Here is a 12,426-nt window from a genome sequence, read left to right on the forward strand (position 1 = left end):
TAATTTTTTCATGTTGCCCTGAAATGAAGCAACTATAAGTAGACACCCCAGATAATCCTGTGTTTCTGGAATATGGAAGTTATTCTTTTTCTAACTGATGAAATATAGTCTCTCAAGCAGAAATTAAAACTTAATTTAGAGAGATTGCCACTGTTTTATAGATGGAAGATGATGAGCTAATGAATCATCACACAACTCATCTGCATCTCTGAGGCCAGCTCCTTCTTCAAGCCCCTGCCCCATCTGTCCACCCACCTCTCCATTGCACTTTGGATTTCTTAGCTGCTGGAGCTTTTCTCATCCATCTCTTGGCCATAGAGGGAGGGCAGACAGTTGCCTCTACAGCCAAGTAGCAGCTGTTACTGCCAGTACCATGACCAGAAGCTGAAGACTCAACCCTCCCCAGCCTTCTCTAGACACTCTCTCAGCACATGCCCTTGGCTGGCCCTGCGAATGGCCGATATTTAGGCTAACTTGATACTTTCACCTCCATCATATTATGTCACATTAAAAACTGAGGTGTTCCCTGTGGCACAGTGGGCTAAGAATCCAGCATTGTCACTGTAGTGACTCAGGTCACTGCAGTGGCATGGGTTCAATCCCTGGCCCAGGAAATTCCCCATGCCATGGGTGAAGCCAAAAAAATAAATAAATAAATAAATATATGGAAACTTATTTATTCTCCACTTGGAAGGTTTCAGGTTTCTGGTACTAAGATTAGACCAAGTCTTAGGTAGATAGGATCGCTTTCCTGAAAATGATGTGCTAAGATTCTGGCCAGTTTTCCTAGGATGAGATGTTTCTTAGCTTAGTGTGTGTTACCTGATTGAATATTCTGTCATTTTCAGGTTCAGGCACATCTTTTCTGGGGGGCTCACATTGCTTGTCCATAGCATCTCAAATATCCCATGGAAATAAATGAACAAACTCCACTCACTTGTTTATCCACTCCAACATTTGACAAATATTTGTTTTGTATCTGCTACAAACATCTTATCATCTGGTGGAGAGACAAGTATACACATAGATGTAATGTGAGCGAGTTTGAATATGAGAAGTATCATAAGAAAGATACAAAATAAATTCTGTGGCCACACAGAGATCTTTTTCAACTGGGGGATTATGAGTTTCATGAAAGACTTCATTAAGAAAATAACTCATCGTCTGAGATACATTTTGAATAACAGATTGGATTTTCACACGTGGATATGCATGTTCCGGCTGGGAAGCCGGGTGTTTCACATCAAAGAACAGTATGAGGCAAAGCCTGGAGGTGAGGAGAGACACAGAATCAATTTAGGGAAAACATATAATTCTGCTTTACTGAAATGTAAACAATAAAAGAGAAGCAGTAAGATATAAGACTAGAAAAAATAGATTTGCAGCACTTGAATGCCCGGCTGTGTTATTGGCCTTTTATGTAAAGCACTGGGAAGCTGCTGGAAATTAATAGACCAGGAGGGACCTTATTAGAATGAGGCTTTGGGGCTACCATGCTCAAAGGAGGACTTGAACTGGATTGGAAGAGACAGGTTCAGGCAGTAAGGCCAGGTAGGATGCAATTTTATGTCAGCAGATGAGAGTCAATGGCAATGAAAAGGAAAGGAAGGAAGGCCAGTAGTGTTGTAAAGTTAAAATCAACAGCATTTATGGGGGGAAGCCTGAGGAAAAGGAGGGAGAAAGCAAGAAATCCAGATCTGTGGGCCTAGACTGTGTCCCTGGGTAATGGTGACAACATTAATTGACATATCAGAGGCAGGAGGAGAATGAGCATGAAACCATCTCGAGGCTGAAAGAGCTCAGAATACGGTGGGCAAGTCATTCTGTTAGTGGTTACCCTTCAGCAGAAAGACTGAGTAGAGGAGGTTTTAGAGTAACATTTCCACAGAGAGGCCTTGCAGGTCTGTAAATCTACATTTCTTTAATGATTAACAGATGCAACACTTGACAACATCCATCACCTTATGAAGAGAAATATTTACTGCACTGTGCATGGTGTTCCACCAGGGGCGGGAAAGATATGGGAAAGGTTAGTGTTAAACTATTCGGAAATTGGAGTGTCTCTCATTAGCAGTAAAAATAATAAGGGCTACCTGAAGCCAAAGCATTGAAAAAGAAAAATGTTCCCTTTATTTTTTCTCTTAAACAGTGAGTGAATGAACATGTCCCAAAACACCAAGCATGATGACTAAGCAAGACTGTGTGAACCTAACAGCCCTTATAAAACAAAACTCCCATCAAAATCAATCTGACTCACCTTCACACTATTGTGCCACAGGGGAATTCAAGGTGAACAGCACAACTAAATGACTTTATTGGTAATCATTTTGCCAAAACACATATTTTTAACTTTTCTTAACCACTTCCTCTTAGGCATCTATCATTGACATCAGCACTGATATTTTCTTCAAAATAACATATGATTTGTTATCGGCCTAGAAAAATCCAGTAGAATCAATGGATGACCAGCTAGAACTTAGAAAATCCAGTGAGACCACCAGATGAAATAACAGTACAGAAAAATCCACTCTTTTCTGCTATATCAACCACAGTTCATTGACAAATACCCAAAGAACAACACTCTTTGTAGTAGTAATGAACCTATCACTTCATTATATTTCAACCACCTGTATTTCCCCACAATGCACATATACACACACAATTATATTTGCATTTTACAAAGTAAAATCCCTGGATCCTTTCAAGCTCAAGGTGAAGCTAATTTCCCTGACTCTCCTTCCTTAAATGTGCCATGTCCGTCATGCCCAGGCTGAAATTTTTCTCTTTTTCCCCATTTAGCCAGTTTCCTTCTCATACCCCATACCACCACCATTCTCTGCCATTATTTAATAAATCTTTAAGAAGCTGCTTTCTGCTTCCTACCAGTGATGGGCTGAATAACAGCCCCAAAGAGGCCCACATCCTAATCCTCAGAAGTGTAGATTCAGTACCTTACACGGACTTTGCTGAAACTATTAAATTAAGGATCCTGAGATGGGAAGTTTATTTTGAATTATCCAGGTAGGCCTGATAATGATCACAAGATTCCTTAATAAGAGTGAGGCAGAAGAACAGAAATAGAACAGTTACTAAACTGCTGGCTTCAAAGATGGAGAAGGGGCCATGAGCCAAGAAATGCAGGCAGTATCTAGAAGCTAGTAAAGGCAAGGAATCAGATCTCCCCTAGAGCCTCAAGAAGGCATGCAGCCTTGCTAACACCTTGATTTTAGCCCTTAAGACTCATTTCAGACTTCTGACCACCAGAAGTGTTAAGATAATCAATTTGCATTGCTTTAAGTTATGACATTTTTGGTAATTTGTTACAGCAGCAATAGGAAACTACTATATTAATTACCTCTATGCATCATTTGCCGTAAACCCTGGACCATGACACTGTGGACTGTAAGCCTCAGGGTGATAGTAGCTGGAGAACTAGTACTAAGAGTACTAGTTCAGGAGTTCCCGTTGTGGTCCAGTGGTTAACCGAATCTGACTGGGAACCATGAGGTTGTGGGTTCGATCCCTGGCCTTGCTCAGTGGGTTGGGGATCTGGCATTGCCATGAGCTGTGGTGTAGGTCAAAGATGCGGCTCGGATCCAGCGTTGCTGTGGCTCTGGTGTAGGCAGGTGGCCACAGCTCCGATTGGACCCCTGGCCTGGGAACCTCCATGTGCTGCAGGAGCGGCCCTAGAAAAGACAAAAAGACAAAAAAAAAAAAAGAGTACTAGTTCAGAGAAGAAAGGATGAAGTGAGACCCAAATGGAGCTTCCAGTGGAGAACCTTTACTGCATTTCAGACATTGTGCTAAATGTTTTAAATATGTTATCTCTAACTTTTCTTCTCTATTATCTTTTTAAATACTTTGAGGTATGCAGTGCATGTTTTCTTGAGTATTGATAGTCTTTGATTTTAAGCTCATCATTTGATCATTATTTATGGGAATCCTATATTCTAAATTGAGCAATCTTTCCTTCAGAGAGATCAGTATCCAGCGTCCATCACTAACCATGGGCCAGTTCCATTCCCTTGAGTCTTGATTTTGCATGAGAGTCATAGGTTCAGATTCCATGCACCCACGCCTCAGAATCATCTTTGGTATCCATTTTAAGGGCAATGCTACACCTGCCTCTAATGTCCAGCTCTCAATTTGGAGAGGGGGTTTTGCTAGGAAGGAAAGCGTGCATTTACCTCTTGCATGACCAATATTTTCTCTGAGAGTGCCATCTCTTCAGGGACTGGTGCTGCTACACAAGAGAAATAGTGGCAAAGAGGAGAAGCTATGAAGTTGGGGAAAAGTAGATGGAATTAAAATATATTTAAAAGGAAGAAAATGTTAAACTTACTGGTGCTTTGACCTATAGGGTTTATGGAAGGAAATACTCAAAAAAAAAAAAAAAAGACTCCCAGAATTCTACCTCAAGAAATAGGGAAGGTAGTAGTGTGTTTCTCCCAGATGGGATACTGGGAGGAAGAGCTATGGGGATAGGAGACACGCGTTACATTTTGGATGTGTTAACTTTGCTAGCTTCTGTTTTATCCTAAAAAGAGCTTTAGTGTTAAATGCCTAAGCCAATTTTTAAATTACATACATTTCAGATGTACAGCACTATATTTCAACATTTGTACACACTACAGAGTGATCATCACCATAAGTCTAGTTACCATCCGCCACCATGCTATTGATCCCCATCACCCACTTTGCTCACCTCCTAGTCACTAATTCATTCTCTGAATCTATGGGTTTATTTTTTGGGTTTTTTTGTTTGTTTGTTTGTTTGTTTTTTAGATGCCACATAGGAGTGAAATCACATTGTGCTTATATTTTTCTTTCTGACTTATATCACTTACCAAAATATCCTCAAGTTGCATCCATGTTGTCACAAATGGCGATATTTCATTCTTTTATATAGCTAAGTAGGGTTCACTGTATGGATGTACACTCCTGCACTCCTGATTAGTAACTGGTCTATTCAGATTTTCTGTTTATTCATAATCCAGTCGTAGAAGGCTGTATGTTTCTAGAAATTTATCCATTTCTTCTAGGTTGTCCAATTTGTTGGCGTAAGTTGTTCATAGTAGCATCTTCTGTGATATCAGTTGCAACTTATTTTTTTTTAATTTTATTTGAGCCCTCTCTTCTTTTCTTGATTAGTCTAATTAATGAATTGTGGATTTTATTTTACCTTTTTAAAGAATCAGCTCAATTTTATTGATCATTTTTATTTTATTTTTATTCTTTATTTCATTTATTTCCTCTCTGATGTTTATTATTTTGTTCCTTCTACTAAATTTGGGCTTTGTTTGTTATTTTTCCAGTGCCTTTAGATATAAAGTTGGATTATTTATTTGGGATTTTTGTTTGTTTATTTCTTGAGGTAGCCTGTATTAATTCCTATGAACTGCCCTCTGAGAACCACTTTTGCTCCATCCTTTAGATTTTGGTATGTTGTACTTCTATTCTTATTTGTCTATAGGTATTTTTTATTTCTTCTTTAATTTATTTGGCTTGCTGCTTATTCAGTAGTGTGCTGTCTAATCTCCATTTTTTTGTGTTTTGCCCATTTTTTCCCTGTCATTAATTTCTAGTTTTATTCCATCATGGTTAGAAAAGATGCTTGATGTGATTTTAATGTTCTTGAGTTTATTGAGATTTGTTTTCTGAACTAACAAGTGATCTACACTGGAGAATATTCCATGTGTACTTGTAGAAAATATGCATTCTTCTGCTTTTAGATGGAATGTTCCATATGTATTTTTTAAGTGTATCTGCTGCTTTTGGATGGAATGTTCTATATATATATGTAGCTATGTATAATAGCTATGCACATCTAGTAAGGGCTTCTTATCTAATGTGTCATTTAAGTCTGCTATTTCCTTATTGATTTTCTGTCTGGATGATTTATCCATTGATGTAAGTGGGGAGTTAAATACTCCTGCTATTATTGTATCACTGTCAATTTCTTCCTTTAGGCCTATTAATATTTGCTTTCATATTTTGGTGCTCCTATTTTGGGTGTATATATATTTATAAATGTTACATCTTCTTACTTATTGACCCCTTCATCATTATGCAATGCTCTTGTTAGTCTTTTACTATAGCCTTTAAAGTCTATTTTGTCTGATATGAGTAGTTACTACATCTTTCTTTTATTTTCATTTGCATGGAATATCTTTTTCCCATCACTTCACATTCAGTCTGTGTGTATCCTTACTTATGAAGTGAACCTCTTGTAGGCAGTCACTCTAAGTCTTTTGATTGGAGAATTTGGTCCACTTACATTTAGAATAATTATTGATAGGTATGTATTTATTGCAATTTTGTTAATTGTTTTCTGGCTGTTTTGTGGTACCTCTCTGTTTCTTTTTACTTGCTCCCTTCCCTTGCGTTTTGGTGGCTTTCCTTAGTATTATGTTTAGATTCCTTTTTCATTTCCTTTTGTGTATTTATCATACACAAGGTATAGGTGTTTCCTTATACTTACCATGAGGTTCATACATAACATCTTATGTAAGTCATTTGTTTTAAATTGGTAGCAACTTAAATTTGAACACATTCCAAAGCTTTATCTTTTTACCCCCATTTTATACTTTTGATGACATGTTTTATAACTTTTATTTTATATACCTCTTAACTAATTATTGTAATCTTAGTGAATTTTACTACTTTTGTCTTTAACTTTTATATTTGCTTTATTAGTGATTAATCCACTATCTTTATTATATATTTACTTTTTCCAGTGAGATTTTTCACTTTCACACTTTTTTATTATTAATTAGTATGATTTCTTTCAGCTAAAAGAAGTCCCTTTAACATTTCTTGTTGGGCTATTTTAGTGGTGGTGAACTCCTTTAGTTTTTGTTTATATGGGAAACCCAATATTTCCTTCAATTCTGAGTGATAATCTTCCTGGGTAGAGAATTCTTGATTTAGAAAATTTTTTTCCCCTTTAGCACTTTGAATATGTCATAATCTTCCCTCTGGCCTACAAGGTTTCTGCTGGAAAGTTTGCTGATAGCTTTATGGAATTTCCCTGTATATAAGAAGTTATTTTCCCTTGCTGCTTGTGGGATTCTCTCTTTATCCTTAACTTTTATCATTTTAATTACTCCTTCCAGGGTCTAAGTCCTCAAAGAGAGCATCACAACTCTCTTCTGCCTCTCCAGCAGATACTTCAACATTAGTAACTGGGTCCCCTTTACCTACGGTCAGTGCTATTTTCAATCTTATGTTTTTGTGCTGGCTTTTGAGTTAAGAGAACCTCAAGCAAACCCTATAAGTGTGGGTTTCCTATCCCCCATAGTTCTATAGTTATTCTGAAAATATTTCTTATTGATTTTCAAAGTCAAGTGTTTTGAGAGCTCATCTCTCCTATGCAGGATCTCAGGTGGAGCTCAAATCCATTGCTCTTTGGGGAAAATAACTGTACCTTTGTGATCCTTCCCTATTGCAGATCACCGAGGCTGGGATATGGATTTTTCCTCAGCATGACTGTATCTCAGTGTTTCCTACCCATCTCAATGATATCTTTTTGCTCTTTGTTGTGGAGATTGCTCACCCACTTTTTTTGTGTTCCTCTCAGAGGGAATTATTCCATATGTAGCTTTATATTTTTTGTGTCTGTGAAAGTTGTTGATTTGATGAGTTCAGGATCTTCCTAGGCCACCATCTTGCATCTGCCTTTTGGGCCAATTTTAATATTTAATATTCACCTATAGGTTGACAAAAAAGCTGAATAGTATCTTTAGAACACATGTAAACCTATTTTCAAGGAACACTGGTATTTCATATTGTAAATGAAATCTGATTGGCTTCATTTTCTATTTAAGATACAAAGAAATGACTATTTTAAGCAAATTTGAGTAAAGAGGTTTAAAAACTACAAAACCTCTTTTTCTTCTTTTTATAGGCATAGCTGTGGCATAGGGAAGTTCCCAGGTGAGTGGTCAAATTGGAACTACAGCTGCTATCCTATGCACATAATGCAAGTCAGGATCTGAGCCACATCTGTGACCTACACAACAGCTCACAGCAATGCTGGATCCTTAATTCACTGAGTGAGGCAAGGGATCGAACCCACATCCTCATGGATACTAGTTGGGCTCATTACTGCTAAGCCATAATGGGAACTTCCCTAAACCTCATATTTTTTATCCTCCTGGAATGATTTAAGAAGGGTTATGCAGGAGTTTCTGTCGTGGAACAGTGGTTAATGAGTCCGACTAGAAACCATGAGGTTGTGAGTTCCATCCCTGGCCTTGCTCAGCAGGTTAAGGATCTGGTGTTGCTGTGAGCTGTGGTGTAGGTTGCAGATGTAGCTCAGATCCTGCGCTGCTGTGGCTGTGGCGTAGGCTGGTGACTACAGCTCCAATTAGACCCCTAGTCTGGGAACCTCCATATGCCGCAGGAGTGGCCCTAGAAAAGGCCAAAAAAAAAGAAGAAAAAAGAAGGACTATGCAATTCATTCCCAAAGACTGGCAATCAAAAATTTAATAGGGCTTAAACTGTTCTTTATATATATTTATATCTTTTTTTGTTTTGGTTGGTGTTTTGTTTTGCTCTCTTTTTAGGGCTGCACTCACGGCATATGGATGTTCTCAGGCTACAGGTGGATAGGAGCTGTAGCTGCCAGCCTAGGCCACAGCCACAGCAATGTCAGATCTGAGCCATGTCTGTGACCTACACCACAGCTCATGGTAATGCTGGACCCTCAACCCACTGAGTGAGGCCAAGGATTGAACCTGCATCCTCATGGATACTAGTCAGGCTCATTACCACCAATCCACAACAGGAACTCTTCTTGTTTTATGTTTTAACTTTGTCCATTTAACCAAATGGTACAACCAGAAAACAGAATCTGTATGGAACATTACCACATGCGCTCCATGTTCCTACAAGGATTTTGGTTTCATCAATGGTATGTCATATATAACACCATAAATGTGTTTTGAGCCAGTTGTGCTTACCTTAGGACTCAATTTTCAAAGAATCTGGACATTCCAGGTTAATTAAAGGAGGCCAGTGTTCAGAAATAATACATGTACCTGCATCATCATGGCTCAAGGTGAAATGAGCTTTGTTATAACTCCTGATAAGGCATCAACTAGATGTAAAGTACCATTCCAAGCAGCTTCCACTGGGTTCTTGCACAGATGAGGAGGAAAAAAAAAAACCTCTGACAAAATTGTTCTTCTATTTCTCCATCTTCCCTTTCTCCTTCATTTTTTATCTCCATGGCAGCCTTTCTTTTAGCTTGAAGTCCAGTGGGTTTTTTTTCCTTTCAAATCTTCTATACTGGGAAGATGGGATTAAGATGGTAGAATAGAAGGATTGCAGCTCAACTTCTCTCTGAAAAACAACGAAACTTACAACTAAATGCTGAGCATTCTTCAACCAAATGGACCAGAAAATTTCAAAGATATCCTAATCCAGAAGACAAAGATGAGGCCACATCAAGGGGTAGGAGGGGGGCAATTGTGTGATAAAGCAACCTCATACCTCATGGGTGGGAAGCCCCACAGACTGGAAAGTGACTGGTTCACAGAGACTCACCTACAGGAGTGAGAGTTCTGAGCCCCATATCAAATTCCCACGTGTGGGGATCTGGCACTGGGAGAAAGAGCCCCTGGAGCATCTGGCATTGAAGGCCAGTTAGGCTTGTGTGTAGGAGCTCCACAGGACTGGGGGCAACACAGACTACATTCTTAAAAGGCACACACAGACATTCACATGCACCGGGTCCCAGGGCAAAGCAAAGGCTCCATAGGAATCTGGGTCAAACCTGACTGCAGTTCTTGGAGGACATCCTGAGAAAACAGAGGTGAATGTGGCTTGTTGTGGGGGAAGAACATTGGAAGCAAAGCTCTTGGGAATATTCAGAAGCATGCCTTTCTCTGGAGGTGGCCATTTTGGGAAAATATGGCCCCACCCATCAGCACTGAGAAGCCTCAGGGCAAACAACAATCCAGATGGGCTCACAGCCCCACCCATCAGTAAACAGGCTGCCTAAAGACCCCCCAGGCACACAACCACCTCTAATCTCACCTAGAGACAAAGCCCCACCTACCAGAGGGATAGGAACCAGCCCCACCTACCAGTGGGCAGGCATCAGCCCCTCCCATCAGGAAGCCTGCAGCAAGCTCCCATACCAACTTCAGCCACATGGGGGGCAGACACCAGAAGTAAGAGAGGCTAAAACTCTATTATCTGTGAAAACGTCACCACACCAAAAACCTATAAAAATGAAAAGGCAGAGAACTATACCTCAGATGAGGGAGAAAGGAAAAAAAAACAGAAAAAACAGCTAAGTGATCAGGAGATTCTCAGCCTCTAGGAAAAAGACCTTAGACTGTTGATGCTGAAGATGATGAAAGACATTGGAAATAAACTAGAGGCAAAGATGGATAACTTACAGGAAACACTGACCAAAGAGATACAAACTTAAACAAGAAGAGATGCAAAATACAATAACTGAAAGAAAAAATTCACTAGAAGCAGCTAACAGCAGAATACAGGAGGCAGAAGAACGAATAATCAAGGTGGAGGACAGAGTAGTAGAAATTACAGATGTGGAACAGAAGAGAAAAAAGATTGAAAACAAATGAGGAGATAATACACCAAGGAGGAGATAATACACCAACATCTGTATTATAGGGGTGCCAGTAGAAGAGAGAGAGAATGGGACAGAAAAAATATTCCAAGAAATAAAAGCCAAAAACTTCCCTAACATGGGAAAGGAAGCACTCATTCAAATCCAGGAAGCACAACGAGTACCATATAAAATAAACCCAAGGAGGAACACACCAAGACACATATTAATCAAACTGACCAAAATTAAGGACAAAGAGAAAATCTTGAAAGCAGCTTGGGAAAAGAAACAAGTAACATACAAGGGAATCCCGACAAGGTTATCAGCAGATTTTGCAGCAGAAACTCTGCAGGCCAGAAGGGAGTGGCATGATATACTTCACGTGATGAAAGGAAAAAACCTCCAACCAAGATTCCTTTACCAAGCAAGGCTCTCATTCAGATTTGAAGGAGAAATCAAAAGCTTCACAGAGAAGCAAAAGCTGAGAGAATTCAGCAACACTAAACCAGCCTTATGACAAATACTAAAGGAACTTCTCTAGGCAGAAAAGAAAAGGCCGCAACAGGAAACAAAAATACCGCAAATGACACGGCTCACCAGTAAAGGTATATATACAGTAAAGATACGAAATCATCCATGCACAATTATGCCACCACAATCAGAAACCATGAGAATAGGAGTGTACAAATGCAGGGCACTGGAGATGCACTTGCAATTAAGAGACCAACAACTTCAAACAATCTCATATATATAGACTCATATCAAAACTTCAGAATAACCACAAACTAAAAATCTGCAATTGATACACAAACAAATAAGAAAAATCAACTCAAATACTACACTAAAGATAGTCATCAAACCAGAAGAGGAGAGAACAAGAGAAGAAGGGAAGAAAAAAGAGCAACAACAACTAATCCAAAGCAATTAATCAAATGGCAATAAGAACATACATATCAATAATTACCTTAAATGTTAATGGACTAAACGCCCCAACCAAAAGACATAGACTGGCTGAATGGATACAAAAACAAGACCCATATATATGCTGTCTTCAAGAGACCCACTTCACTTCTAGGGACACATACAAATTGAAAGTGAGAAGATGGAAGAAAATATTCCATACAAACGGGAATCAACAGAAAGCTGGATTAGCAATACTCATATCAGACAAAATAGACTTTAAAATGAAGAATATTTTAAGGGACAAGGAAGGTCCCTACCTAAAGATCAAAGGATCAATCCAAGAAGAAGATATAACAATGTTAAATATCTACATACCCAACATAGGTTGGGTTCACCACAATATATAAGGCAACTGCTAACAACTTTAAAAGGAGAAATCAACAATAACACAATCATAATGGAGGACTTTAACACCCCACTGACAGCAATGGACAGATCATCCAGATAGAAAATCAACAAGGAAACACAGGCCCTGAATGAAGCATTAGACCAGATGGACTTAATAGATATTTATAGGACATTCCATCTAAAAGCAACAGAATACACATTCTTCTCAAGTGCACATGGAACATTCTCTAAGATTGATCATATCCTGGGCTACAAATCAAACCTCAGTAACTTTAAGAAAATTGAAATCATATCAAGCATCTTTTCCAACCACAATGCTATGCAACTGGAAATAACAACAAGAAAACTGCAAAAAACACAAACATGTGGAAACTAAACAACATGCTGCTAAACAACCAATGGAACACTGAAGAAATCAAAGAGGAAATCAAACCTTCTCCACCAATTAAAATAAGAAAGATTCTCATGTGATCATTTGCATGTGGTTAAACTTCATTTTTGTTTGTGTTGGTTATTCCATATGTTTCTAT

The 12,426-nt window shown here is 38.8% G+C and overlaps 1 protein-coding gene across 2 annotated transcripts in view; it reads left to right on the forward strand.

Annotated features, from left to right (window-relative positions):
* The window catches only part of CA1 (carbonic anhydrase 1), a 51,112-nt gene that overhangs the window by 8,455 nt on the left and 30,231 nt on the right, over window positions 1-12,426 (forward strand). Inside the window, exon 2 of one of the 2 annotated variants that reach the window (XM_047782948.1) lies at window positions 1,936-2,029. The exons of the other annotated variant lie outside the window; for it this stretch is intronic. The gene's annotated coding sequence lies outside the window, so the exon portion shown is untranslated. The remainder of the gene's footprint in view (window positions 1-1,935; window positions 2,030-12,426) is intronic. 2 annotated transcript variants of the gene reach the window in all.

The sequence above is a fragment of the Phacochoerus africanus genome, chromosome 6 (assembly GCF_016906955.1).
Source record: "Phacochoerus africanus isolate WHEZ1 chromosome 6, ROS_Pafr_v1, whole genome shotgun sequence".
In the NCBI taxonomy this organism is placed as follows: Eukaryota; Metazoa; Chordata; class Mammalia; order Artiodactyla; family Suidae; genus Phacochoerus; species Phacochoerus africanus.